The sequence below is a fragment of the Sus scrofa genome, chromosome 11 (genome assembly GCF_054392235.1).
Source record: "Sus scrofa isolate SSC_HxYL_T2T_F1_AM1 chromosome 11, Sscrofa_HxYL_maternal_Yorkshire_Landrace_v2.0, whole genome shotgun sequence".
NCBI classification, from domain to species: domain Eukaryota; kingdom Metazoa; phylum Chordata; class Mammalia; order Artiodactyla; family Suidae; genus Sus; species Sus scrofa.
The window spans coordinates 38,567,911-38,593,330 of NC_139393.1; positions in this window are offsets into that span (position 1 = coordinate 38,567,911).

Consider the following 25,420-nt stretch of genomic DNA (forward strand, 5'->3'; position numbering starts at 1 on the left):
GCGATCCTGAGCCAAGCCGCCTTGGGGCTGAGCTTTGTTCCCCGAGCACAGTTTCCCTTTGCAGAGTGCAGCTCCTAGGAGCGCGTTCTGTGCCGTTTCGCAGCTAGGCCCTAGGTGGGTCCATCCCTAGCTGGCTATGGGTGGGTTGCCAGGGCCAGTGCACACAGGGCTTCTTCCTGCCAAATCAGCCTTCTCCGCGAAGGAGAACACGTTTGGAGTTGGCTTCAAGGTGCGGAGACCACCAGCCAAGCAGCAGTGCCCATGGAGCCAGAGGCAGCCCAGACCCTCCTTGGCCCTATGGGGAGCCTAGGGCTAGGTGAGAACTAGGCAAGCGCTGCGATCCTGAGCCAAGCCGCCTTGGGGCTGAGCTTTGTTCCCCGAGCACAGTTTCCCTTTGCAGAGTGCAGCTCCTAGGAGCGCGTTTTGTGCCGTTTCGCAGCTAGGCCCTAGGTGGGTCCGTCCCTAGCTGGCTATGGGTGGGTTGCCAGGGCCAGTGCACACAGGGCTTCTTCCTGCCAAATCAGCCTTCTCCGCGAAGGAGAACACGTTTGGAGTTGGTTTCAAGGTGCGGAGACCACCAGCCAAGCAGCAGTGCCCACGGAGCCAGAGGCAGCCCAGACCCTCCTTGGCCCTATGGGGAGCCTAGGGCTAGGTGAGAACTAGGCAAGCGCTGCGATCCTGAGCCAAGCCGCCTTGGGGCTGAGCTTTGTTCCCCGAGCACAGTTTCCCTTTGCAGAGTGCAGCTCCTAGGAGCGCGTTTTGTGCCGTTTCGCAGCTAGGCCCTAGGTGGGTCCCTCGCTAGCTGGCTATGGGTGGGTTGCCGGGGCCAGTGCACACAGGGCTTCTTCCTGCCAAATCAGCCTTCTCCGCGAAGGAGAACACGTTTGGAGTTGGTTTCACAGTGCGGAGACCACCAGCCAAGCAGCAGTGCCCACGGAGCCAGAGGCAGCCCAGACCCTCCTTGGCCCTATGGGGAGCCTAGGGCTAGGTGAGAAGTAGGCAAGCGCTACGATCCTGAGCCAAGCCGCCTTGGGGCTGAGCTTTGTTCCCCGAGCACAGTTTCCCTTTGCAGAGTGCAGCTCCTAGGAGCGCGTTCTGTGCCGTTTCGCAGCTAGGCCCTAGGTGGGTCCCTCCCTAGCTGGCTATGGGTGGGTTGCCAGGGCCAGTGCACACAGGGCTTCTTCCTGCCAAATCAGCCTTCTCCGCGAAGGAGAACACGTTTGGAGTTGGCTTCAAGGTGCGGAGACCACCAGCCAAGCAGCAGTGCCCATGGAGCCAGAGGCAGCCCAGACCCTCCTTGGCCCTATGGGGAGCCTAGGGCTAGGTGAGAACTAGGCAAGCGCTGCGATCCTGAGCCAAGCCGCCTTGGGGCTGAGCTTTGTTCCCCGAGCACAGTTTCCCTTTGCAGAGTGCAGCTCCTAGGAGCGCGTTTTGTGCCGTTTCGCAGCTAGGCCCTAGGTGGGTCCCTCCCTAGCTGGCTGTGGGTGGGTTGCCAGGGCCAGTGCACACAGGGCTTCTTCCTGCCAAATCAGCCTTCTCCGCGAAGGAGAACACGTTTGGAGTTGATTTCAAGCTGCAGAGACCACCAACCAAGCAGCAGTGCCCACGGAGCCAGAGGCAGCCCAGACCCTCCTTGGCCCTATGGGGCGCCTAGGGCTAGGTGAGAACTAGGCAAGCGCTGCGATCCTGAGCCAAGCCGCCTTGGGGCTGAGCTTTGTTCCCCGAGCTCAGTTTCCCTTTGCAGAGTGCAGCTCCTAGGAGCGCGTTTTGTGCCGTTTCGCAGCTAGGCCCTAGGTGGGTCCCTCCCTAGCTGGCTATGGGTGGGTTGCCAGGGCCAGTGCACACAGGGCTTCTTCCTGCCAAATCAGCCTTCTCCGCGAAGGAGAACACGTTTGGAGTTGGTTTCAAGGTGCGGAGACCACCAGCCAAGCAGCAGTGCCCACGGAGCCAGAGGCAGCCCAGACCCTCCTTGGCCCTATGGGGAGCCTAGGGCTAGGTGAGAACTAGGCAAGCGCTGCGATCCTGAGCCAAGCCGCCTTGGGGCTGAGCTTTGTTCCCCGAGCACAGTTTCCCTTTGCAGAGTGCAGCTCCTAGGAGCGCGTTTTGTGCCGTTTCGCAGCTAGGCCCTAGGTGGGTCCGTCCCTAGCTGGCTATGGGTGGGTTGCCAGGGCCAGTGCACACAGGGCTTCTTCCTGCCAAATCAGCCTTCTCCGCGAAGGAGAACACGTTTGGAGTTGGTTTCAAGGTGCGGAGACCACCAGCCAAGCAGCAGTGCCCACGGAGCCAGAGGCAGCCCAGACCCTCCTTGGCCCTATGGGGAGCCTAGGGCTAGGTGAGAACTAGGCAAGCACTGCGATCCTGAGCCAAGCCGCCTTGGGGCTGAGCTTTGTTCCCCGAGCACAGTTTCCCTTTGCAGAGTGCAGCTCCTAGGAGCGCGTTTTGTGCCGTTTCGCAGCTAGGCCCTAGGTGGGTCCCTCCCTAGCTGGCTATGGGTGGGTTGCTAGGGCCAGTGCACACAGGGCTTCTTCCTGCCAAATCAGCCTTCTCCGCGAAGGAGAACACGTTTGGAGTTGGTTTCAAGCTGCGGAGACCACCAGCCAAGCAGCAGTGCCCACGGAGCCAGAGGCAGCCCAGACCCTCCTTGACCCTATGGGGAGCCTAGGGCTAGGTGAGAACTAGGCAAGCGCTGCGATCCTGAGCCAAGCCGCCTTGGGGCTGAGGTTTGTTCCCCGAGCACAGTTTCCCTTTGCAGAGTGCAGCTCCTAGGAGCGCGTTTTGTGCCGTTTCGCAGCTAGGCCCTAGGTGGGTCCGTCCCTAGCTGGCTATGGGTGGGTTGCCAGGGCCAGTGCACACAGGGCGTCTTCCTGCCAAATCAGCCTTCTCCGCGAAGGAGAACACGTTTGGAGTTGGTTTCAAGGTGCGGAGACCACCAACCAAGCAGCAGTGCCCACGGAGCCAGAGGCAGCCCAGACCCTCCTGGGCCCTATGGGGAGCCTAGGGCTAGGTGAGAACTAGGCAAGCGCTGCGATCCTGAGCCAAGCCGCCTTGGGGCTGAGCTTTGTTCCCCGAGCACAGTTTCCCTTTGCAGAGTGTAGCTCCTAGGAGCGCGTTTTGTGCCGTTTCGCAGCTAGGCCCTAGGTGGGTCCGTCCCTAGCTGGCTATGGGTGGGTTGCCAGGGCCAGTGCACACAGGGCTTCTTCCTGCCAAATCAGCCTTCTCCGCGAAGGAGAACACGTTTGGAGTTGGTTTCACGGTGCGGAGACCACCAGCCAAGCAGCAGTGCCCACGGAGCCAGAGGCAGCCCAGACCCTCCTTGGCCCTATGGGGAGCCTAGGGCTAGGTGAGAACTAGGCAAGCGCTGCGATCCTGAGCCAAGCCGCCTTGGGGCTGAGCTTTGTTCCCCGAGCACAGTTTCCCTTTGCAGAGTGCAGCTCCTAGGAGCGCGTTTTGTGCCGTTTCGCAGCTAGGCCCTAGGTGGGTCCCTCCCTAGCTGGCTATGGGTGGGTTGCCAGGGCCAGTGCACACAGGGCTTCTTCCTGCCAAATCAGCCTTCTCCGCGAAGGAGAACACGTTTGGAGTTGGTTTCACGGTGCGGAGACCACCAGCCAAGCAGCAGTGCCCACGGAGCCAGAGGCAGCCCAGACCCTCCTTGGCCCTATGGGGAGCCTAGGGCTAGGTGAGAACTAGGCAAGCGCTGCGATCCTGAGCCAAGCCGCCTTGGGGCTGAGCTTTGTTCCCCGAGCACAGTTTCCCTTTGCAGAGTGCAGCTCCTAGGAGCGCGTTCTGTGCCGTTTCGCAGCTAGGCCCTAGGTGGGTCCGTCCCTAGCTGGCTATGGGTGGGTTGCCAGGGCCAGTGCACACAGGGCTTCTTCCTGCCAAATCAGCCTTCTCCGCGAGGAGAACACGTTTGGAGTTGGCTTCAAGGTGCGGAGACCACCAGCCAAGCAGCAGTGCCCACGGAGCCAGAGGCAGCCCAGACCCTCCTTGGCCCTATGGGGAGCCTAGGGCTAGGTGAGAACTAGGCAAGCGCTGCGATCCTGAGCCAAGCCGCCTTGGGGCTGAGCTTTGTTCCCCGAGCACAGTTTCCCTTTGCAGAGTGCAGCTCCTAGGAGCGCGTTTTGTGCCGTTTCGCAGCTAGGCCCTAGGTGGGTCCGTCCCTAGCTGGCTGTGGGTGGGTTGCCAGGGCCAGTGCACACAGGGCTTCTTCCTGCCAAATCAGCCTTCTCCGCGAAGGAGAACACGTTTGGAGTTGGTTTCAAGCTGCAGAGACCACCAACCAAGCAGCAGTGCCCACGGAGCCAGAGGCAGCCCAGACCCTCCTTGGCCCTATGGGGCGCCTAGGGCTAGGTGAGAACTAGGCAAGCGCTGCGATCCTGAGCCAAGCCTCCTTGGGGCTGAGCTTTGTTCCCCGAGCTCAGTTTCCCTTTGCAGAGTGCAGCTCCTAGGAGCGTGTTTTGTGACGTTTCGCAGCTAGGCCCTAGGTGGGTCCCTCCCTAGCTGGCTATGGGTGGGTTGCCAGGGCCAGTGCACACAGGGCTTCTTCCTGCCAAATCAGCCTTCTCCGCGAAGGAGAACACGTTTGGAGTTGGTTTCAAGGTGCGGAGACCACCAGCCAAGCAGCAGTGCCCACGGAGCCAGAGGCAGCCCAGACCCTCCTTGGCCCTATGGGGAGCCTAAGGCTAGGTGAGAACTAGGCAAGCGCTGCGATCCTGAGCCAAGCCGCCTTGGGGCTGAGCTTTGTTCCCCGAGCTCAGTTTCCCTTTGCAGAGTGCAGCTCCTACGAGCGCGTTCTGTGCCGTTTCGCAGCTAGGCCCTAGGTGGGTCCCTCCCTAGCTGGCTATGGGTGGGTTGCCAGGGCCAGTGCACACAGGGCTTCTTCCTGCCAAATCAGCCTTCTCCGCGAAGGAGAACACGTTTGGAGTTGGTTTCAAGGTGCGGAGACCACCAGCCAAGCAGCAGTGCCCACGGAGCCAGAGGCAGCCCAGACCCTCCTTGGCCCTATGGGGAGCCTAGGGCTAGGTGAGAACTAGGCAAGCGCTGCGATCCTGAGCCAAGCCGCCTTGGGGCTGAGCTTTGTTCCCCGAGCACAGTTTCCCTTTGCAGAGTGCAGCTCCTAGGAGCGCGTTTTGTGCCGTTTCGCAGCTAGGCCCTAGGTGGGTCCGTCCCTAGCTGGCTGTGGGTGGGTTGCCAGGGCCAGTGCACACAGGGCTTCTTCCTGCCAAATCAGCCTTCTCCACGAAGGAGAACACGTTTGGAGTTGGTTTCAAGCTGCGGAGACCACCAACCAAGCAGCAGTGCCCACGGAGCCAGAGGCAGCCCAGACCCTCCTTGGCCCTATGGGGAGCCTAGGGCTAGGTGAGAACTAGGCAAGCGCTGCGATCCTGAGCCAAGCCGCCTTGGGGCTGAGCTTTGTTCCCCGAGCTCAGTTTCCCTTTGCAGAGTGCAGCTCCTAGGAGCGCGTTTTGTGCCCTTTCGCAGCTAGGCCCTAGGTGGGTCCGTCCCTAGCTGGCTGTGGGTGGGTTGCCAGGGCCAGTGCACACAGGGCTTCTTCCTGCCAAATCAGCCTTCTCCGCGAAGGAGAACACGTTTGGAGTTGGTTTCAAGGTGCGGAGACCACCAGCCAAGCAGCAGTGCCCACGGAGCCAGAGGCAGCCCAGACCCTCCTTGGCCCTATGGGGAGCCTAGGGCTAGGTGAGAACTAGGCAAGCGCTGCGATCCTGAGCCAAGCCGCCTTGGGGCTGAGCTTTGTTCCCCGAGCACAGTTTCCCTTTGCAGAGTGCAGCTCCTAGAAGCGCGTTTTGTGCCGTTTCGCAGCTAGGCCCTAGGTGGGTCCCTCCCTAGCTGGCTATGGGTGGGTTGCTAGGGCCAGTGCACACAGGGCTTCTTCCTGCCAAATCAGCCTTCTCCGCGAAGGAGAACACGTTTGGAGTTGGTTTCAAGCTGCGGAGACCACCAGCCAAGCAGCAGTGCCCACGGAGCCAGAGGCAGCCCAGACCCTCCTTGACCCTATGGGGAGCCTAGGGCTAGGTGAGAACTAGGCAAGCGCTGCGATCCTGAGCCAAGCCGCCTTGGGGCTGAGGTTTGTTCCCCGAGCACAGTTTCCCTTTGCAGAGTGCAGCTCCTAGGAGCGCGTTTTGTGCCGTTTCGCAGCTAGGCCCTAGGTGGGTCCGTCCCTAGCTGGCTATGGGTGGGTTGCCAGGGCCAGTGCACACAGGGCTTCTTCCTGCCAAATCAGCCTTCTCCGCGAAGGAGAACACGTTTGGAGTTGGTTTCAAGGTGCGGAGACCACCAACCAAGCAGCAGTGCCCACGGAGCCAGAGGCAGCCCAGACCCTCCTGGGCCCTATGGGGAGCCTAGGGCTAGGTGAGAACTAGGCAAGCGCTGCGATCCTGAGCCAAGCCGCCTTGGGGCTGAGCTTTGTTCCCCGAGCTCAGTTTCCCTTTGCAGAGTGCAGCTCCTAGGAGCGCGTTTTGTGCCGTTTCGCAGCTAGGCCCTAGGTGGGTCCGTCCCTAGCTGGCTATGGGTGGGTTGCCAGGGCCAGTGCACACAGGGCTTCTTCCTGCCAAATCAGCCTTCTCCGCGAAGGAGAACACGTTTGGAGTTGGTTTCACGGTGCGGAGACCACCAGCCAAGCAGCAGTGCCCACGGAGCCAGAGGCAGCCCAGACCCTCCTTGGCCCTATGGGGAGCCTAGGGCTAGGTGAGAACTAGGCAAGCGCTGCGATCCTGAGCCAAGCCGCCTTGGGGCTGAGCTTTGTTCCCCGAGCACAGTTTCCCTTTGCAGAGTGCAGCTCCTAGGAGCGCGTTTTGTGCCGTTTCGCAGCTAGGCCCTAGGTGGGTCCCTCCCTAGCTGGCTATGGGTGGGTTGCCAGGGCCAGTGCACACAGGGCTTCTTCCTGCCAAATCAGCCTTCTCCGCGAAGGAGAACACGTTTGGAGTTGGTTTCACGGTGCGGAGACCACCAGCCAAGCAGCAGTGCCCACGGAGCCAGAGGCAGCCCAGACCCTCCTTGGCCCTATGGGGAGCCTAGGGCTAGGTGAGAAGTAGGCAAGCGCTGCGATCCTGAGCCAAGCCGCCTTGGGGCTGAGCTTTGTTCCCCGAGCACAGTTTCCCTTTGCAGAGTGCAGCTCCTAGGAGCGCGTTCTGTGCCGTTTCGCAGCTAGGCCCTAGGTGGGTCCGTCCCTAGCTGGCTATGGGTGGGTTGCCAGGGCCAGTGCACACAGGGCTTCTTCCTCCCAAATCAGCCTTCTCCGCGAGGAGAACACGTTTGGAGTTGGCTTCAAGGTGCGGAGACCACCAGCCAAGCAGCAGTGCCCACGGAGCCAGAGGCAGCCCAGACCCTCCTTGGCCCTATGGGGAGCCTAGGGCTAGGTGAGAACTAGGCAAGCGCTGCGATCCTGAGCCAAGCCGCCTTGGGGCTGAGCTTTGTTCCCCGAGCACAGTTTCCCTTTGCAGAGTGCAGCTCCTAGGAGCGCGTTTTGTGCCGTTTCGCAGCTAGGCCCTAGGTGGGTCCGTCCCTAGCTGGCTGTGGGTGGGTTGCCAGGGCCAGTGCACACAGGGCTTCTTCCTGCCAAATCAGCCTTCTCCGCGAAGGAGAACACGTTTGGAGTTGGTTTCAAGCTGCAGAGACCACCAACCAAGCAGCAGTGCCCACGGAGCCAGAGGCAGCCCAGACCCTCCTTGGCCCTATGGGGCGCCTAGGGCTAGGTGAGAACTAGGCAAGCGCTGCGATCCTGAGCCAAGCCGCCTTGGGGCTGAGCTTTGTTCCCCGAGCTCAGTTTCCCTTTGCAGAGTGCAGCTCCTAGGAGCGCGTTTTGTGCCGTTTCGCAGCTAGGCCCTAGGTGGGTCCCTCCCTAGCTGGCTATGGGTGGGTTGCCAGGGCCAGTGCACACAGGGCTTCTTCCTGCCAAATCAGCCTTCTCCGCGAAGGAGAACACGTTTGGAGTTTGCTTCAAGGTGCGGAGACCACCAGCCAAGCAGCAGTGCCCATGGAGCCAGAGGCAGCCCAGACCCTCCTTGGCCCTATGGGGAGCCTAGGGCTAGGTGAGAACTAGGCAAGCGCTGCGATCCTGAGCCAAGCCGCCTTGGGGCTGAGCTTTGTTCCCCGAGCACAGTTTCCCTTTGCAGAGTGTAGCTCCTAGGAGCGCGTTTTGTGCCGTTTCGCAGCTAGGCCCTAGGTGGGTCCGTCCCTAGCTGGCTATGGGTGGGTTGCCAGGGCCAGTGCACACAGGGCTTCTTCCTGCCAAATCAGCCTTCTCCGCGAAGGAGAACACGTTTGGAGTTGGTTTCAAGGTGCGGAGACCACCAGCCAAGCAGCAGTGCCCACGGAGCCAGAGGCAGCCCAGACCCTCCTTGGCCCTATGGGGAGCCTAGGGCTAGGTGAGAACTAGGCAAGCGCTGCGATCCTGAGCCAAGCCGCCTTGGGGCTGAGCTTTGTTCCCCGAGCACAGTTTCCCTTTGCAGAGTGCAGCTCCTAGGAGCGCGTTTTGTGCCGTTTCGCAGCTAGGCCCTAGGTGGGTCCCTCCCTAGCTGGCTATGGGTGGGTTGCCAGGGCCAGTGCACACAGGGCTTCTTCCTGCCAAATCAGCCTTCTCCGCGAAGGAGAACACGTTTGGAGTTGGTTTCAAGCTGCGGAGACCACCAGCCAAGCAGCAGTGCCCACGGAGCCAGAGGCAGCCCAGACCCTCCTTGGCCCTATGGGGAGCCTAGGGCTAGGTGAGAACTAGGCAAGCGCTGCGATCCTGAGCCAAGCCGCCTTGGGGCTGAGCTTTGTTCCCCGAGCTCAGTTTCCCTTTGCAGAGTGCAGCTCCTAGGAGCGCGTTTTGTGCCGTTTCGCAGCTAGGCCCTAGGTGGGTCCCTCCCTAGCTGGCTATGGGTGGGTTGCCAGGGCCAGTGCACACAGGGCTTCTTCCTGCCAAATCAGCCTTCTCCGCGAAGGAGAACACGTTTGGAGTTTGCTTCAAGGTGCGGAGACCACCAGCCAAGCAGCAGTGCCCATGGAGCCAGAGGCAGCCCAGACCCTCCTTGGCCCTATGGGGAGCCTAGGGCTAGGTGAGAACTAGGCAAGCGCTGCGATCCTGAGCCAAGCCGCCTTGGGGCTGAGCTTTGTTCCCCGAGCACAGTTTCCCTTTGCAGAGTGCAGCTCCTAGGAGCGCGTTTTGTGCCGTTTCGCAGCTAGGCCCTAGGTGGGTCCGTCCCTAGCTGGCTGTGGGTGGGTTGCCAGGGCCAGTGCACACAGGGCTTCTTCCTGCCAAATCAGCCTTCTCCGCGAAGGAGAACACGTTTGGAGTTGGTTTCAAGGTGCGGAGACCACCAGCCAAGCAGCAGTGCCCACGGAGCCAGAGGCAGCCCAGACCCTCCTTGGCCCTATGGGGAGCCTAGGGCTAGGTGAGAACTAGGCAAGCGCTGCGATCCTGAGCCAAGCCGCCTTGGGGCTGAGCTTTGTTCCCCGAGCACAGTTTCCCTTTGCAGAGTGCAGCTCCTAGGAGCGCGTTTTGTGCCGTTTCGCAGCTAGGCCCTAGGTGGGTCCCTCCCTAGCTGGCTATGGGTGGGTTGCTAGGGCCAGTGCACACAGGGCTTCTTCCTGCCAAATCAGCCTTCTCCGCGAAGGAGAACACGTTTGGAGTTGGTTTCAAGCTGCGGAGACCACCAGCCAAGCAGCAGTGCCCACGGAGCCAGAGGCAGCCCAGACCCTCCTTGACCCTATGGGGAGCCTAGGGCTAGGTGAGAACTAGGCAAGCGCTGCGATCCTGAGCCAAGCCGCCTTGGGGCTGAGGTTTGTTCCCCGAGCACAGTTTCCCTTTGCAGAGTGCAGCTCCTAGGAGCACGTTTTGTGCCGTATCGCAGCTAGGCCCTAGGTGGGTCCGTCCCTAGCTGGCTGTGGGTGGGTTGCCAGGGCCAGTGCACACAGGGCTTCTTCCTGCCAAATCAGCCTTCTCCGCGAAGGAGAACACGTTTGGAGTTGGTTTCAAGGTGCGGAGACCACCAACCAAGCAGCAGTGCCCACGGAGCCAGAGGCAGCCCAGACCCTCCTGGGCCCTATGGGGAGCCTAGGGCTAGGTGAGAACTAGGCAAGCGCTGCGATCCTGAGCCAAGCCGCCTTGGGGCTGAGCTTTGTTCCCCGAGCTCAGTTTCCCTTTGCAGAGTGCAGCTCCTAGGAGCGCGTTTTGTGCCGTTTCGCAGCTAGGCCCTAGGTGGGTCCGTCCCTAGCTGGCTATGGGTGGGTTGCCAGGGCCAGTGCACACAGGGCTTCTTCCTGCCAAATCAGCCTTCTCCGCGAAGGAGAACACGTTTGGAGTTGGTTTCACGGTGCGGAGACCACCAGCCAAGCAGCAGTGCCCACGGAGCCAGAGGCAGCCCAGACCCTCCTTGGCCCTATGGGGAGCCTAGGGCTAGGTGAGAACTAGGCAAGCGCTGCGATCCTGAGCCAAGCCGCCTTGGGGCTGAGCTTTGTTCCCCGAGCACAGTTTCCCTTTGCAGAGTGCAGCTCCTAGGAGCGCGTTTTGTGCCGTTTCGCAGCTAGGCCCTAGGTGGGTCCCTCCCTAGCTGGCTATGGGTGGGTTGCCAGGGCCAGTGCACACAGGGCTTCTTCCTGCCAAATCAGCCTTCTCCGCGAAGGAGAACACGTTTGGAGTTGGTTTCACGGTGCGGAGACCACCAGCCAAGCAGCAGTGCCCACGGAGCCAGAGGCAGCCCAGACCCTCCTTGGCCCTATGGGGAGCCTAGGGCTAGGTGAGAAGTAGGCAAGCGCTGCGATCCTGAGCCAAGCCGCCTTGGGGCTGAGCTTTGTTCCCCGAGCACAGTTTCCCTTTGCAGAGTGCAGCTCCTAGGAGCGCGTTCTGTGCCGTTTCGCAGCTAGGCCCTAGGTGGGTCCGTCCCTAGCTGGCTATGGGTGGGTTGCCAGGGCCAGTGCACACAGGGCTTCTTCCTGCCAAATCAGCCTTCTCCGCGAGGAGAACACGTTTGGAGTTGGCTTCAAGGTGCGGAGACCACCAGCCAAGCAGCAGTGCCCATGGAGCCAGAGGCAGCCCAGACCCTCCTTGGCCCTATGGGGAGCCTAGGGCTAGGTGAGAACTAGGCAAGCGCTGCGATCCTGAGCCAAGCCGCCTTGGGGCTGAGCTTTGTTCCCCGAGCACAGTTTCCCTTTGCAGAGTGCAGCTCCTAGGAGCGCGTTTTGTGCCGTTTCGCAGCTAGGCCCTAGGTGGGTCCGTCCCTAGCTGGCTGTGGGTGGGTTGCCAGGGCCAGTGCACACAGGGCTTCTTCCTGCCAAATCAGCCTTCTCCGCGAAGGAGAACACGTTTGGAGTTGGTTTCAAGCTGCAGAGACCACCAACCAAGCAGCAGTGCCCACGGAGCCAGAGGCAGCCCAGACCCTCCTTGGCCCTATGGGGCGCCTAGGGCTAGGTGAGAACTAGGCAAGCGCTGCGATCCTGAGCCAAGCCTCCTTGGGGCTGAGCTTTGTTCCCCGAGCTCAGTTTCCCTTTGCAGAGTGCAGCTCCTAGGAGCGCGTTTTGTGCCGTTTCGCAGCTAGGCCCTAGGTGGGTCCCTCCCTAGCTGGCTATGGGTGGGTTGCCAGGGCCAGTGCACACAGGGCTTCTTCCTGCCAAATCAGCCTTCTCCGCGAAGGAGAACACGTTTGGAGTTGGTTTCACGGTGCGGAGACCACCAGCCAAGCAGCAGTGCCCACGGAGCCAGAGGCAGCCCAGACCCTCCTTGGCCCTATGGGGAGCCTAAGGCTAGGTGAGAAGTAGGCAAGCGCTGCGATCCTGAGCCAAGCCGCCTTGGGGCTGAGCTTTGTTCCCCGAGCTCAGTTTCCCTTTGCAGAGTGCAGCTCCTAGGAGCGCGTTCTGTGCCGTTTCGCAGCTAGGCCCTAGGTGGGTCCCTCCCTAGCTGGCTATGGGTGGGTTGCCAGGGCCAGTGCACACAGGGCTTCTTCCTGCCAAATCAGCCTTCTCCGCGAAGGAGAACACGTTTGGAGTTGGTTTCACGGTGCGGAGACCACCAGCCAAGCAGCAGTGCCCACGGAGCCAGAGGCAGCCCAGACCCTCCTTGGCCCTATGGGGAGCCTAGGGCTAGGTGAGAACTAGGCAAGCGCTGCGATCCTGAGCCAAGCCGCCTTGGGGCTGAGCTTTGTTCCCCGAGCACAGTTTCCCTTTGCAGAGTGCAGCTCCTAGGAGCGCGTTTTGTGCCGTTTCGCAGCTAGGCCCTAGGTGGGTCCGTCCCTAGCTGGCTGTGGGTGGGTTGCCAGGGCCAGTGCACACAGGGCTTCTTCCTGCCAAATCAGCCTTCTCCACGAAGGAGAACACGTTTGGAGTTGGTTTCAAGCTGCGGAGACCACCAACCAAGCAGCAGTGCCCACGGAGCCAGAGGCAGCCCAGACCCTCCTTGGCCCTATGGGGAGCCTAGGGCTAGGTGAGAACTAGGCAAGCGCTGCGATCCTGAGCCAAGCCGCCTTGGGGCTGAGGTTTGTTCCCCGAGCACAGTTTCCCTTTGCAGAGTGCAGCTCCTAGGAGCGCGTTTTGTGCCCTTTCGCAGCTAGGCCCTAGGTGGGTCCGTCCCTAGCTGGCTATGGGTGGGTTGCCAGGGCCAGTGCACACAGGGCTTCTTCCTGCCAAATCAGCCTTCTCCGCGAAGGAGAACACGTTTGGAGTTGGTTTCACGGTGCGGAGACCACCAGCCAAGCAGCAGTGCCCACGGAGCCAGAGGCAGCCCAGACCCTCCTTGGCCCTATGGGGAGCCTAGGGCTAGGTGAGAACTAGGCAAGCGCTGCGATCCTGAGCCAAGCCGCCTTGGGGCTGAGGTTTGTTCCCCGAGCACAGTTTCCCTTTGCAGAGTGCAGCTCCTAGGAGCACGTTTTGTGCCGTTTCGCAGCTAGGCCCTAGGTGGGTCCCTCCCTAGCTGGCTATGGGTGGGTTGCCAGGGCCAGTGCACACAGGGCTTCTACCTGCCAAATCAGCCTTCTCCGCGAAGGAGAACACGTTTGGAGTTGGTTTCAAGGTGCGGAGACCACCAGCCAAGCAGCAGTGCCCACGGAGCCAGAGGCAGCCCAGACCCTCCTTGGCCCTATGGGGAGCCTAGGGCTAGGTGAGAACTAGGCAAGCGCTGCGATCCTGAGCCAAGCCGCCTTGGGGCTGAGCTTTGTTCCCCGAGCACAGTTTCCCTTTGCAGAGTGCAGCTCCTAGGAGCGCGTTCTGTGCCGTTTCGCAGCTAGGCCCTAGGTGGGTCCGTCCCTAGCTGGCTGTGGGTGGGTTGCCAGGGCCAGTGCACACAGGGCTTCTTCCTGCCAAATCAGCCTTCTCCGCGAAGGAGAACACGTTTGGAGTTGGTTTCAAGCTGCGGAGACCACCAACCAAGCAGCAGTGCCCACGGAGCCAGAGGCAGCCCAGACCCTCCTTGGCCCTATGGGGAGCCTAGGGCTAGGTGAGAACTAGGCAAGCGCTGCGATCCTGAGCCAAGCCGCCTTGGGGCTGAGCTTTGTTCCCCGAGCACAGTTTCCCTTTGCAGAGTGCAGCTCCTAGGAGCGCGTTCTGTGCCGTTTCGCAGCTAGGCCCTAGGTGGGTCCGTCCCTAGCTGGCTGTGGGTGGGTTGCCAGGGCCAGTGCACACAGGGCTTCTTCCTGCCAAATCAGCCTTCTCCGTGAAGGAGAACACGTTTGGAGTTGGTTTCAAGGTGCGGAGACCACCAGCCAAGCAGCAGTGCCCACGGAGCCAGAGGCAGCCCAGACCCTCCTGGGCCCTATGGGGAGCCTAGGGCTAGGTGAGAACTAGGCAAGCGCTGCGATCCTGAGCCAAGCCGCCTTGGGGCTGAGCTTTGTTCCCCGAGCTCAGTTTCCCTTTGCAGAATGGAGCTCCTAGGAGCGCGTTCTGTGCCGTTTCGCAGCTAGGCCCTAGGTGGGTCCCTCCCTAGCTGGCTATGGGTGGTTTGCCAGGGCCAGTGCACACAGGGCTTCTTCCTGCCAAATCAGCCTTCTCCGCGAAGGAGAACACGTTTGGAGTTGGTTTCAAGGTGCGGAGACCACCAGCCAAGCAGCAGTGCCCACGGAGCCAGAGGCAGCCCAGACCCTCCTTGGCCCTATGGGGAGCCTAGGGCTAGGTGAGAACTAGGCAAGCGCTGCGATCCTGAGCCAAGCCGCCTTGGGGCTGAGCTTTGTTCCCCGAGCTCAGTTTCCCTTTGCAGAGTGCAGCTCCTAGGAGCGCGTTTTGTGCCGATTCGCAGCTAGGCCCTAGGTGGGTCCGTCCCTAGCTGGCTATGGGTGGGTTGCCAGGGCCAGTGCACACAGGGCTTCTTCCTGCCAAATCAGCCTTCTCCGCGAAGGAGAACACGTTTGGAGTTGGTTTCAAGGTGCGGAGACCACCAGCCAAGCAGCAGTGCCCACGGAGCCAGAGGCAGCCCAGACCCTCCTTGGCCCTATGGGGAGCCTAGGGCTAGGTGAGAACTAGGCAAGCGCTGCGATCCTGAGCCAAGCCGCCTTGGGGCTGAGCTTTGTTCCCCGAACACAGTTTCCCTTTGCAGAGTGCAGCTCCTAGGAGCGCGTTTTGTGCCGTTTCGCAGCTAGGCCCTAGGTGGGTCCCTCCCTAGCTGGCTATGGGTGGGTTGCCAGGGCCAGTGCACACAGGGCTTCTTCCTGCCAAATCAGCCTTCTCCGCGAAGGAGAACACGTTTGGAGTTGGTTTCAAGGTGTGGAGACCACCAGCCAAGCAGCAGTGCCCACGGAGCCAGAGGCAGCCCAGACCCTCCTTGGCCCTATGGGGAGCCTAGGGCTAGGTGAGAACTAGGCAAGCGCTGCGATCCTGAGCCAAGCCGCCTTGGGGCTGAGCTTTGTTCCCCGAGCTCAGTTTCCCTTTGCAGAGTGCAGCTCCTAGGAGCGCGTTTTGTGCCGTTTCGCAGCTAGGCCCTAGGTGGGTCCCTCCCTAGCTGGCTATGGGTGGGTTGCCAGGGCCAATGCACACAGGGCTTCTACCTGCCAAATCAGCCTTCTCCGCGAAGGAGAACACGTTTGGAGTTGGTTTCAAGCTCCGGAGACCACCAACCAAGCAGCAGTGCCCACGGAGCCAGAGGCAGCCCAGACCCTCCTTGGCCCTATGGGGAGCCTAGGGCTAGGTGAGAACTAGGCAAGCGCTGCGATCCTGAGCCAAGCCGCCTTGGGGCTGAGCTTTGTTCCCCGAGCTCAGTTTCCCTTTGCAGAGTGCAGCTCCTAGGAGCGCGTTCTGTGCCCTTTCGCAGCTAGGCCCTAGGTGGGTCCCTCCCTAGCTGGCTATGGGTGGGTTGCCAGGGCCAGTGCACACAGGGCTTCTTCCTGCCAAATCAGCCTTCTCCGCGAAGGAGAACACGTTTGGAGTTGGCTTCAAGGTGCGGAGACCACCAGCCAAGCAGCAGCGCCCACGGAGCCAGAGGCAGCCCAGACCCTCCTTGGCCCTATGGGGAGCCTAGGGCTAGGTGAGAACTAGGCAAGCGCTGCGATCCTGAGCCAAGCCGCCTTGGGGCTGAGGTTTGTTCCCCGAGCACAGTTTCCCTTTGCAGAGTGCAGCTCCTAGGAGCGCGTTTTGTGCCGTTTCGCAGCTAGGCCCTAGGTGGGTCCGTCCCTAGCTGGCTGTGGGTGGGTTGCCAGGGCCAGTGCACACAGGGCTTCTTCCTGCCAAATCAGCCTTCTCCGCGAAGGAGAACACGTTTGGAGTTGGTTTCAAGCTGCGGAGACCACCAACCAAGCAGCAGTGCCCACGGAGCTAGAGGCAGCCCAGACCCTCCTTGGCCCTATGGGGAGCCTAGGGCTAGGTGAGAACTAGGCAAGCGCTGCGATCCTGAGCCAAGCCGCCTTGGGGCTGAGCTTTGTTCCCCGAGCTCAGTTTCCCTTTGCAGAGTGCAGCTCCTAGGAGCGCGTTCTGTGCCGTTTCGCAGCTAGGCCCTAGGTGGGTCCCTCCCTAGCTGGCTATGGGTGGGTTGCCAGGGCCAGTGCACACAGGGCTTCTTCCTGCCAAATCAGCCTTCTCCGCGAAGGAGAACACGTTTGGAGTTGGTTTCACGGTGCGGAGACCACCAGCCAAGCAGCAGTGCCCACGGAGCCAGAGGCAGCCCAGACCCTCCTTGGCCCTATGGGGAGCCTAGGGCTAGGTGAGAACTAGGCAAGCGCTGCGATCCTGAGCCAAGCCGCCTTGGGGCTGAGCTTTGTTCCCCGAGCACAGTTTCCCTTTGCAGAGTGCAGCTCCTAGGAGCGCGTTTTGTGCCGTTTCGCAGCTAGGCCCTAGGTGGGTCCGTCCCTAGCTGGCTATGGGTGGGTTGCCAGGGCCAGTGCACACAGGGCTTCTTCCTGCCAAATCAGCCTTCTCCGCGAAGGAGAACACGTTTGGAGTTGGTTTCAAGGTGCGGAGACCACCAGCCAAGCAGCAGTGCCCACGGAGCCAGAGGCAGCCCAGACCCTCCTGGGCCCTATGGGGAGCCTAGGGCTAGGTGAGAACTAGGCAAGCGCTGCGATCCTGAGCCAAGCCGCCTTGGGGCTGAGCTTTGTTCCCCGAGCTCAGTTTCCCTTTGCAGAGTGCAGCTCCTAGGAGCGCGTTCTGTGCCGTTTCGCAGCTAGGCCCTAGGTGGGTCCCTCCCTAGCTGGCTATGGGTGGTTTGCCAGGGCCAGTGCACACAGGGCTTCTTCCTGCCAAATCAGCCTTCTCCGCGAAGGAGAACACGTTTGGAGTTGGTTTCAAGGTGCGGAGACCACCAGCCAAGCAGCAGTGCCCACGGAGCCAGAGGCAGCCCAGACCCTCCTGGGCCCTATGGGGAGCCTAGGGCTAGGTGAGAACTAGGCAAGCGCTGCGATCCTGAGCCAAGCCGCCTTGGGGCTGAGGTTTGTTCCCCGAACACAGTTTCCCTTTGCAGAGTGCAGCTCCTAGGAGCGCGTTTTGTGCCGTTTCGCAGCTAGGCCCTAGGTGGGTCCCTCCCTAGCTGGCTATGGGTGGGTTGCCAGGGCCAGTGCACACAGGGCTTCTTCCTGCCAAATCAGCCTTCTCCGCGAAGGAGAACACGTTTGGAGTTGGTTTCAAGGTGCGGAGACCACCAGCCAAGCAGCAGTGCCCACGGAGCCAGAGGCAGCCCAGACCCTCCTTGGCCCTATGGGGAGCCTAGGGCTAGGTGAGAACTAGGCAAGCGCTGCGATCCTGAGCCAAGCCGCCTTGGGGCTGAGCTTTGTTCCCCGAGCTCAGTTTCCCTTTGCAGAGTGCAGCTCCTAGGAGCGCGTTTTGTGCCGTTTCGCAGCTAGGCCCTAGGTGGGTCCGTCCCTAGCTGGCTGTGGGTGGGTTGCCAGGGCCAGTGCACACAGGGCTTCTTCCTGCCAAATCAGCCTTCTCCGCGAAGGAGAACACGTTTGGAGTTGGTTTCAAGCTGCGGAGACCACCAACCAAGCAGCAGTGCCCACGGAGCCAGAGGCAGCCCAGACCCTCCTTGGCCCTATGGGGAGCCTAGGGCTAGGTGAGAACTAGGCAAGCGCTGCGATCCTGAGCCAAGCCGCCTTGGGGCTGAGCTTTGTTCCCCGAGCACAGTTTCCCTTTGCAGAGTGCAGGTCCTAGGAGCGCGTTCTGTGCCGTTTCGCAGCTAGGCCCTAGGTGGGTCCGTCCCTAGCTGGCTGTGGGTGGGTTGCCAGGGCCAGTGCACACAGGGCTTCTTCCTGCCAAATCAGCCTTCTCCGCGAAGGAGAACACGTTTGGAGTTGGTTTCAAGGTGCGGAGACCACCAGCCAAGCAGCAGTGCCCACGGAGCCAGAGGCAGCCCAGACCCTCCTGGGCCCTATGGGGAGCCTAGGGCTAGGTGAGAACTAGGCAAGCGCTGCGATCCTGAGCCAAGCCGCCTTGGGGCTGAGCTTTGTTCCCCGAGCTCAGTTTCCCTTTGCAGAGTGCAGCTCCTAGGAGCGCGTTTTGTGCCGTTTCGCAGCTAGGCCCTAGGTGGGTCCGTCCCTAGCTGGCTATGGGTGGGTTGCCAGGGCCAGTGCACACAGGGCTTCTTCCTGCCAAATCAGCCTTCTCCGCGAAGGAGAACACGTTTGGAGTTGGTTTCAAGGTGCGGAGACCACCAGCCAAGCAGCAGTGCCCACGGAGCCAGAGGCAGCCCAGACCCTCCTTGGCCCTATGGGGAGCCTAGGGCTAGGTGAGAACTAGGCAAGCGCTGCGATCCTGAGCCAAGCCGCCTTGGGGCTGAGGTTTGTTCCCCGAGCACAGTTTCCCTTTGCAGAGTGCAGCTCCTAGGAGCGCGTTTTGTGCCGTTTCGCAGCTAGGCCCTTTGTGGGTCCGTCCCTAGCTGGCTGTGGGTGGGTTGCCAGGGCCAGTGCACACAGGGCTTCTTCCTGCCAAATCAGCCTTCTCCGCGAAGGAGAACACGTTTGGAGTTGGTTTCAAGGTGCGGAGACCACCAACCAAGCAGCAGTGCCCACGGAGCCAGAGGCAGCCCAGACCCTCCTGGGCCCTATGGGGAGCCTAGGGCTAGGTGAGAACTAGGCAAGCGCTGCGATCCTGAGCCAAGCCGCCTTGGGGCTGAGCTTTGTTCCCCGAGCTCAGTTTCCCTTTGCAGAGTGCAGCTCCTAGGAGCGCGTTTTGTGCCGTTTCGCAGCTAGGCCCTAGGTGGGTCCGTCCCTAGCTGGCTATGGGTGGGTTGCCAGGGCCAGTGCACACAGGGCTTCTTCCTGCCAAATCAGCCTTCTCCGCGAAGGAGAACACGTTTGGAGTTGGTTTCACGGTGCGGAGACCACCAGCCAAGCAGCAGTGCCCACGGAGCCAGAGGCAGCCCAGACCCTCCTTGGCCCTATGGGGAGCCTAGGGCTAGGTGAGAACTAGGCAAGCGCTGCGATCCTGAGCCAAGCCGCCTTGGGGCTGAGCTTTGTTCCCCGAGCACAGTTTCCCTTTGCAGAGTGCAGCTCCTAGGAGCGCGTTTTGTGCCGTTTCGCAGCTAGGCCCTAGGTGGGTCCCTCCCTAGCTGGCTATGGGTGGGTTGCCAGGGCCAGTGCACACAGGGCTTCTTCCTGCCAAATCAGCCTTCTCCGCGAAGGAGAACACGTTTGGAGTTGGTTTCACGGTGCGGAGACCACCAGCCAAGCAGCAGTGCCCACGGAGCCAGAGGCAGCCCAGACCCTCCTTGGCCCTATGGGGAGCCTAGGGCTAGGTGAGAAGTAGGCAAGCGCTGCGATCCTGAGCCAAGCCGCCTTGGGGCTGAGCTTTGTTCCCCGAGCACAGTTTCCCTTTGCAGAGTGCAGCTCCTAGGAGCGCGTTCTGTGCCGTTTCGCAGCTAGGCCCTAGGTGGGTCCGTCCCTAGCTGGCTATGGGTGGGTTGCCAGGGCCAGTGCACACAGGGCTTCTTCCTGCCAAATCAGCCTTCTCCGCGAGGAGAACACGTTTGGAGTTGGCTTCAAGGTGCGGAGACCACCAGCCAAGCAGCAGTGCCCATGGAGCCAGAGGCAGCCCAGACCCTCCTTGGCCCTATGGGGAGCCTAGGGCTAGGTGAGAACTAGGCAAGCGCTGCGATCCTGAGCCAAGCCGCCTTGGGGCTGAGCTTTGTTCCCCGAGCACAGTTTCCCTTTGCAGAGTGCAGCTCCTAGGAGCGCGTTTTGTGCCGTTTCGCAGCTAGGCCCTAGGTGGGTCCGTCCCTAGCTGGCTGTGGGTGGGTTGCCAGGGCCAGTGCACACAGGGCTTCTTCCTGCCAAATCAGCCTTCTCCGCGAAGGAGAACACGTTTGGAGTTGGTTTCAAGCTGCAGAGACCACCAACCAAGCAGCAGTGCCCACGGAGCCAGAGGCAGCCCAGACCCTCCTTGGCCCTATGGGGCGCCTAGGGCTAGGTGAGAACTAGGCAAGCGCTGCGATCCTGAGCCAAGCCTCCTTGGGGCTGAGCTTTGTTCCCCGAGCTCAGTTTCCCTTTGCAGAGTGCAGCTCCTAGGAGCGCGTTTTGTGCCGTTTCGCAGCTAGGCCCTAGGTGGGTCCCTCCCTAGCTGGCTATGGGTGGGTTGCCAGGGCCAGTGCACACAGGGCTTCTTCCTGCCAAATCAGCCTTCTCCGCGAAGGAGAACACGTTTGGAGTTGGTTTCACGGTGCGGAGACCACCAGCCAAGCAGCAGTGCCCACGGAGCCAGAGGCAGCCCAGACCCTCCTTGGCCCTATGGGGAGCCTAAGGCTAGGTGAGAAGTAGGCAAGCGCTGCGATCCTGAGCCAAGCCGCCTTGGGGCTGAGCTTTGTTCCCCGAGCTCAGTTTCCCTTTGCAGAGTGCAGCTCCTAGGAGCGCGTTCTGTGCCGTTTCGCAGCTAGGCCCTAGGTGGGTCCCTCCCTAGCTGGCTATGGGTGGGTTGCCAGGGCCAGTGCACACAGGGCTTCTTCCTGCCAAATCAGCCTTCTCCGCGAAGGAGAACACGTTTGGAGTTGGTTTCACGGTGCGGAGACCACCAACCAAGCAGCAGTGCCCACGGAGCCAGAGGCAGCCCAGACCCTCCTTGGCCCTATGGGGAGCCTAGGGCTAGGTGAGAACTAGGCAAGCGCTGCGATCCTGAGCCAAGCCGCCTTGGGGCTGAGCTTTGTTCCCCGAGCTCAGTTTCCCTTTGCAGAGTGCAGCTCCTAGGAGCGTGTTTTGTGCCGTTTCGCAGCTAGGCCCTAGGTGGGTCCGTCCCTAGCTGGCTATGGGTGGGTTGCCAGGGCCAGTGCACACAGGGCTTCTTCCTGCCAAATCAGCCTTCTCCGCGAAGGAGAACACGTTTGGAGTTGGTTTCAAGGTGCGGAGACCACCAGCCAAGCAGCAGTGCCCACGGAGCCAGAGGCAGCCCAGACCCTCCTTGGCCCTATGGGGAGCCTAGGGCTAGGTGAGAACTAGGCAAGCGCTGCGATCCTGAGCCAAGCCGCCTTGGGGCTGAGCTTTGTTCCCCGAGCTCAGTTTCCCTTTGCAGAGTGCAGCTCCTACGAGCGCGTTCTGTGCCGTTTCGCAGCTAGGCCCTAGGTGGGTCCCTCCCTAGCTGGCTATGGGTGGGTTGCCAGGGCCAGTGCACACAGGGCTTCTTCCTGCCAAATCAGCCTTCTCCGCGAAGGAGAACACGTTTGGAGTTTGCTTCAAGGTGCGGAGACCACCAGCCAAGCAGCAGTGCCCATGGAGCCAGAGGCAGCCCAGACCCTCCTTGGCCCTATGGGGAGCCTAGGGCTAGGTGAGAACTAGGCAAGCGCTGCGATCCTGAGCCAAGCCGCCTTGGGGCTGAGCTTTGTTCCCCGAGCACAGTTTCCCTTTGCAGAGTGCAGCTCCTAGGAGCGCGTTTTGTGCCGTTTCGCAGCTAGGCCCTAGGTGGGTCCGTCCCTAGCTGGCTGTGGGTGGGTTGCCAGGGCCAGTGCACACAGGGCTTCTTCCTGCCAAATCAGCCTTCTCCGCGAAGGAGAACACGTTTGGAGTTGGTTTCAAGGTGCGGAGACCACCAGCCAAGCAGCAGTGCCCACGGAGCCAGAGGCAGCCCAGACCCTCCTTGGCCCTATGGGGAGCCTAGGGCTAGGTGAGAACTAGGCAAGCGCTGCGATCCTGAGCCAAGCCGCCTTGGGGCTGAGCTTTGTTCCCCGAGCACAGTTTCCCTTTGCAGAGTGCAGCTCCTAGGAGCGCGTTTTGTGCCGTTTCGCAGCTAGGCCCTAGGTGGGTCCCTCCCTAGCTGGCTATGGGTGGGTTGCCAGGGCCAGTGCACACAGGGCTTCTTCCTGCCAAATCAGCCTTCTCCGCGAAGGAGAACACGTTTGGAGTTGGTTTCAAGGTGCGGAGACCACCAGCCAAGCAGCAGTGCCCACGGAGCCAGAGGCAGCCCAGACCCTCCTTGGCCCTATGGGGAGCCTAGGGCTAGGTGAGAACTAGGCAAGCGCTGCGATCCTGAGCCAAGCCGCCTTGGGGCTGAGGTTTGTTCCCCGAGCACAGTTTCCCTTTGCAGAGTGCAGCTCCTAGGAGCGCGTTTTGTGCCGTTTCGCAGCTAGGCCCTAGGTGGGTCCGTCCCTAGCTGGCTATGGGTGGGTTGCCAGGGCCAGTGCACACAGGGCTTCTTCCTGCCAAATCAGCCTTCTCCGCGAAGGAGAACACGTTTGGAGTTGGTTTCAAGGTGCGGAGACCACCAACCAAGCAGCAGTGCCCACGGAGCCAGAGGCAGCCCAGACCCTCCTGGGCCCTATGGGGAGCCTAGGGCTAGGTGAGAACTAGGCAAGCGCTGCGATCCTGAGCCAAGCCGCCTTGGGGCTGAGCTTTGTTCCCCGAGCTCAGTTTCCCTTTGCAGAGTGCAGCTCCTAGGAGCGCGTTTTGTGCCGTTTCGCAGCTAGGCCCTAGGTGGGTCCGTCCCTAGCTGGCTATGGGTGGGTTGCCAGGGCCAGTGCACACAGGGCTTCTTCCTGCCAAGTCAGCCTTCTCCGCGAAGGAGAACACGTTTGGAGTTGGTTTCACGGTGCGGAGACCACCAGCCAAGCAGCAGTGCCCACGGAGCCAGAGGCAGCCCAGACCCTCCTTGGCCCTATGGGGAGCCTAGGGCTAGGTGAGAACTAGGCAAGCGCTGCGATCCTGAGCCAAGCCGCCTTGGGGCTGAGCTTTGTTCCCCGAGCACAGTTTCCCTTTGCCGAGTGCAGCTCCTAGGAGCGCGTTTTGTGCCGTTTCGCAGCTAGGCCCTAGGTGGGTCCCTCCCTAGCTGGCTATGGGTGGGTTGCCAGGGCCAGTGCACACAGGGCTTCTTCCTGCCAAATCAGCCTTCTCCGCGAAGGAGAACACGTTTGGAGTTGGTTTCAAGGTGCGGAGACCACCAGCCAAGCAGCAGTGCCCACGGAGCCAGAGGCAGCCCAGACCCTCCTTGGCCCTATGGGGAGCCTAAGGCTAGGTGAGAAGTAGGCAAGCGCTGCGATCCTGAGCCAAGCCGCCTTGGGGCTGAGCTTTGTTCCCCGAGCTCAGTTTCCCTTTGCAGAGTGCAGCTCCTACGAGCGCGTTCTGTGCCGTTTCGCAGCTAGGCCCTAGGTGGGTCCCTCCCTAGCTGGCTATGGGTGGGTTGCCAGGGCCAGTGCACACAGGGCTTCTTCCTGCCAAATCAGCCTTCTCCGCGAAGGAGAACACGTTTGGAGTTGGTTTCAAGGTGCGGAGACCACCAGCCAAGCAGCAGTGCCCACGGAGCCAGAGGCAGCCCAGACCCTCCTTGGCCCTATGGGGAGCCTAGGGCTAGGTGAGAACTAGGCAAGCGCTGCGATCCTGAGCCAAGCCGCCTTGGGGCTGAGCTTTGTTCCCCGAGCTCAGTTTCCCTTTGCAGAGTGCAGCTCCTACGAGCGCGTTCTGTGCCGTTTCGCAGCTAGGCCCTAGGTGGGTCCCTCCCTAGCTGGCTATGGGTGGGTTGCCAGGGCCAGTGCACACAGGGCTTCTTCCTGCCAAATCAGCCTTCTCCGCGAAGGAGAACACGTTTGGAGTTTGCTTCAAGGTGCGGAGACCACCAGCCAAGCAGCAGTGCCCATGGAGCCAGAGGCAGCCCAGACCCTCCTTGGCCCTATGGGGAGCCTAGGGCTAGGTGAGAACTAGGCAAGCGCTGCGATCCTGAGCCAAGCCGCCTTGGGGCTGAGCTTTGTTCCCCGAGCACAGTTTCCCTTTGCAGAGTGCAGCTCCTAGGAGCGCGATTTGTGCCGTTTCGCAGCTAGGCCCTAGGTGGGTCCCTCCCTAGCTGGCTATGGGTGGGTTGCCAGGGCCAGTGCACACAGGGCTTCTTCCTGCCAAATCAGCCTTCTCCGCGAAGGAGAACACGTTTGGAGTTGGTTTCACGGTGCGGAGACCACCAGCCAAGCAGCAGTGCCCACGGAGCCAGAGGCAGCCCAGACCCTCCTTGGCCCTATGGGGAGCCTAAGGCTAGGTGAGAAGTAGGCAAGCGCTGCGATCCTGAGCCAAGCCGCCTTGGGGCTGAGCTTTGTTCCCCGAGCTCAGTTTCCCTTTGCAGAGTGCAGCTCCTAGGAGCGCGTTCTGTGCCGTTTCGCAGCTAGGCCCTAGGTGGGTCCCTCCCTAGCTGGCTATGGGTGGGTTGCCAGGGCCAGTGCACACAGGGCTTCTTCCTGCCAAATCAGCCTTCTCCGCGAAGGAGAACACGTTTGGAGTTGGTTTCACGGTGCGGAGACCACCAGCCAAGCAGCAGTGCCCACGGAGCCAGAGGCAGCCCAGACCCTCCTTGGCCCTATGGGGAGCCTAGGGCTAGGTGAGAACTAGGCAAGCGCTGCGATCCTGAGCCAAGCCGCCTTGGGGCTGAGCTTTGTTCCCCGAGCACAGTTTCCCTTTGCAGAGTGCAGCTCCTAGGAGCGCGTTTTGTGCCGTTTCGCAGCTAGGCCCTAGGTGGGTCCGTCCCTAGCTGGCTGTGGGTGGGTTGCCAGGGCCAGTGCACACAGGGCTTCTTCCTGCCAAATCAGCCTTCTCCGCGAAGGAGAACACGTTTGGAGTTGGTTTCAAGGTGCGGAGACCACCAGCCAAGCAGCAGTGCCCACGGAGCCAGAGGCAGCCCAGACCCTCCTTGGCCCTATGGGGAGCCTAGGGCTAGGTGAGAACTAGGCAAGCGCTGCGATCCTGAGCCAAGCCGCCTTGGGGCTGAGCTTTGTTCCCCGAGCACAGTTTCCCTTTGCAGAGTGCAGCTCCTAGGAGCGCGTTTTGTGCCGTTTCGCAGCTAGGCCCTAGGTGGGTCCCTCCCTAGCTGGCTATGGGTGGGTTGCCAGGGCCAGTGCACACAGGGCTTCTTCCTGCCAAATCAGCCTTCTCCGCGAAGGAGAACACGTTTGGAGTTGGTTTCAAGGTGCGGAGACCACCAGCCAAGCAGCAGTGCCCACGGAGCCAGAGGCAGCCCAGACCCTCCTTGGCCCTATGGGGAGCCTAGGGCTAGGTGAGAACTAGGCAAGCGCTGCGATCCTGAGCCAAGCCGCCTTGGGGCTGAGGTTTGTTCCCCGAGCACAGTTTCCCTTTGCAGAGTGCAGCTCCTAGGAGCGCGTTTTGTGCCGTTTCGCAGCTAGGCCCTAGGTGGGTCCGTCCCTAGCTGGCTATGGGTGGGTTGCCAGGGCCAGTGCACACAGGGCTTCTTCCTGCCAAATCAGCCTTCTCCGCGAAGGAGAACACGTTTGGAGTTGGTTTCAAGGTGCGGAGACCACCAACCAAGCAGCAGTGCCCACGGAGCCAGAGGCAGCCCAGACCCTCCTGGGCCCTATGGGGAGCCTAGGGCTAGGTGAGAACTAGGCAAGCGCTGCGATCCTGAGCCAAGCCGCCTTGGGGCTGAGCTTTGTTCCCCGAGCTCAGTTTCCCTTTGCAGAGTGCAGCTCCTAGGAGCGCGTTTTGTGCCGTTTCGCAGCTAGGCCCTAGGTGGGTCCGTCCCTAGCTGGCTATGGGTGGGTTGCCAGGGCCAGTGCACACAGGGCTTCTTCCTGCCAAGTCAGCCTTCTCCGCGAAGGAGAACACGTTTGGAGTTGGTT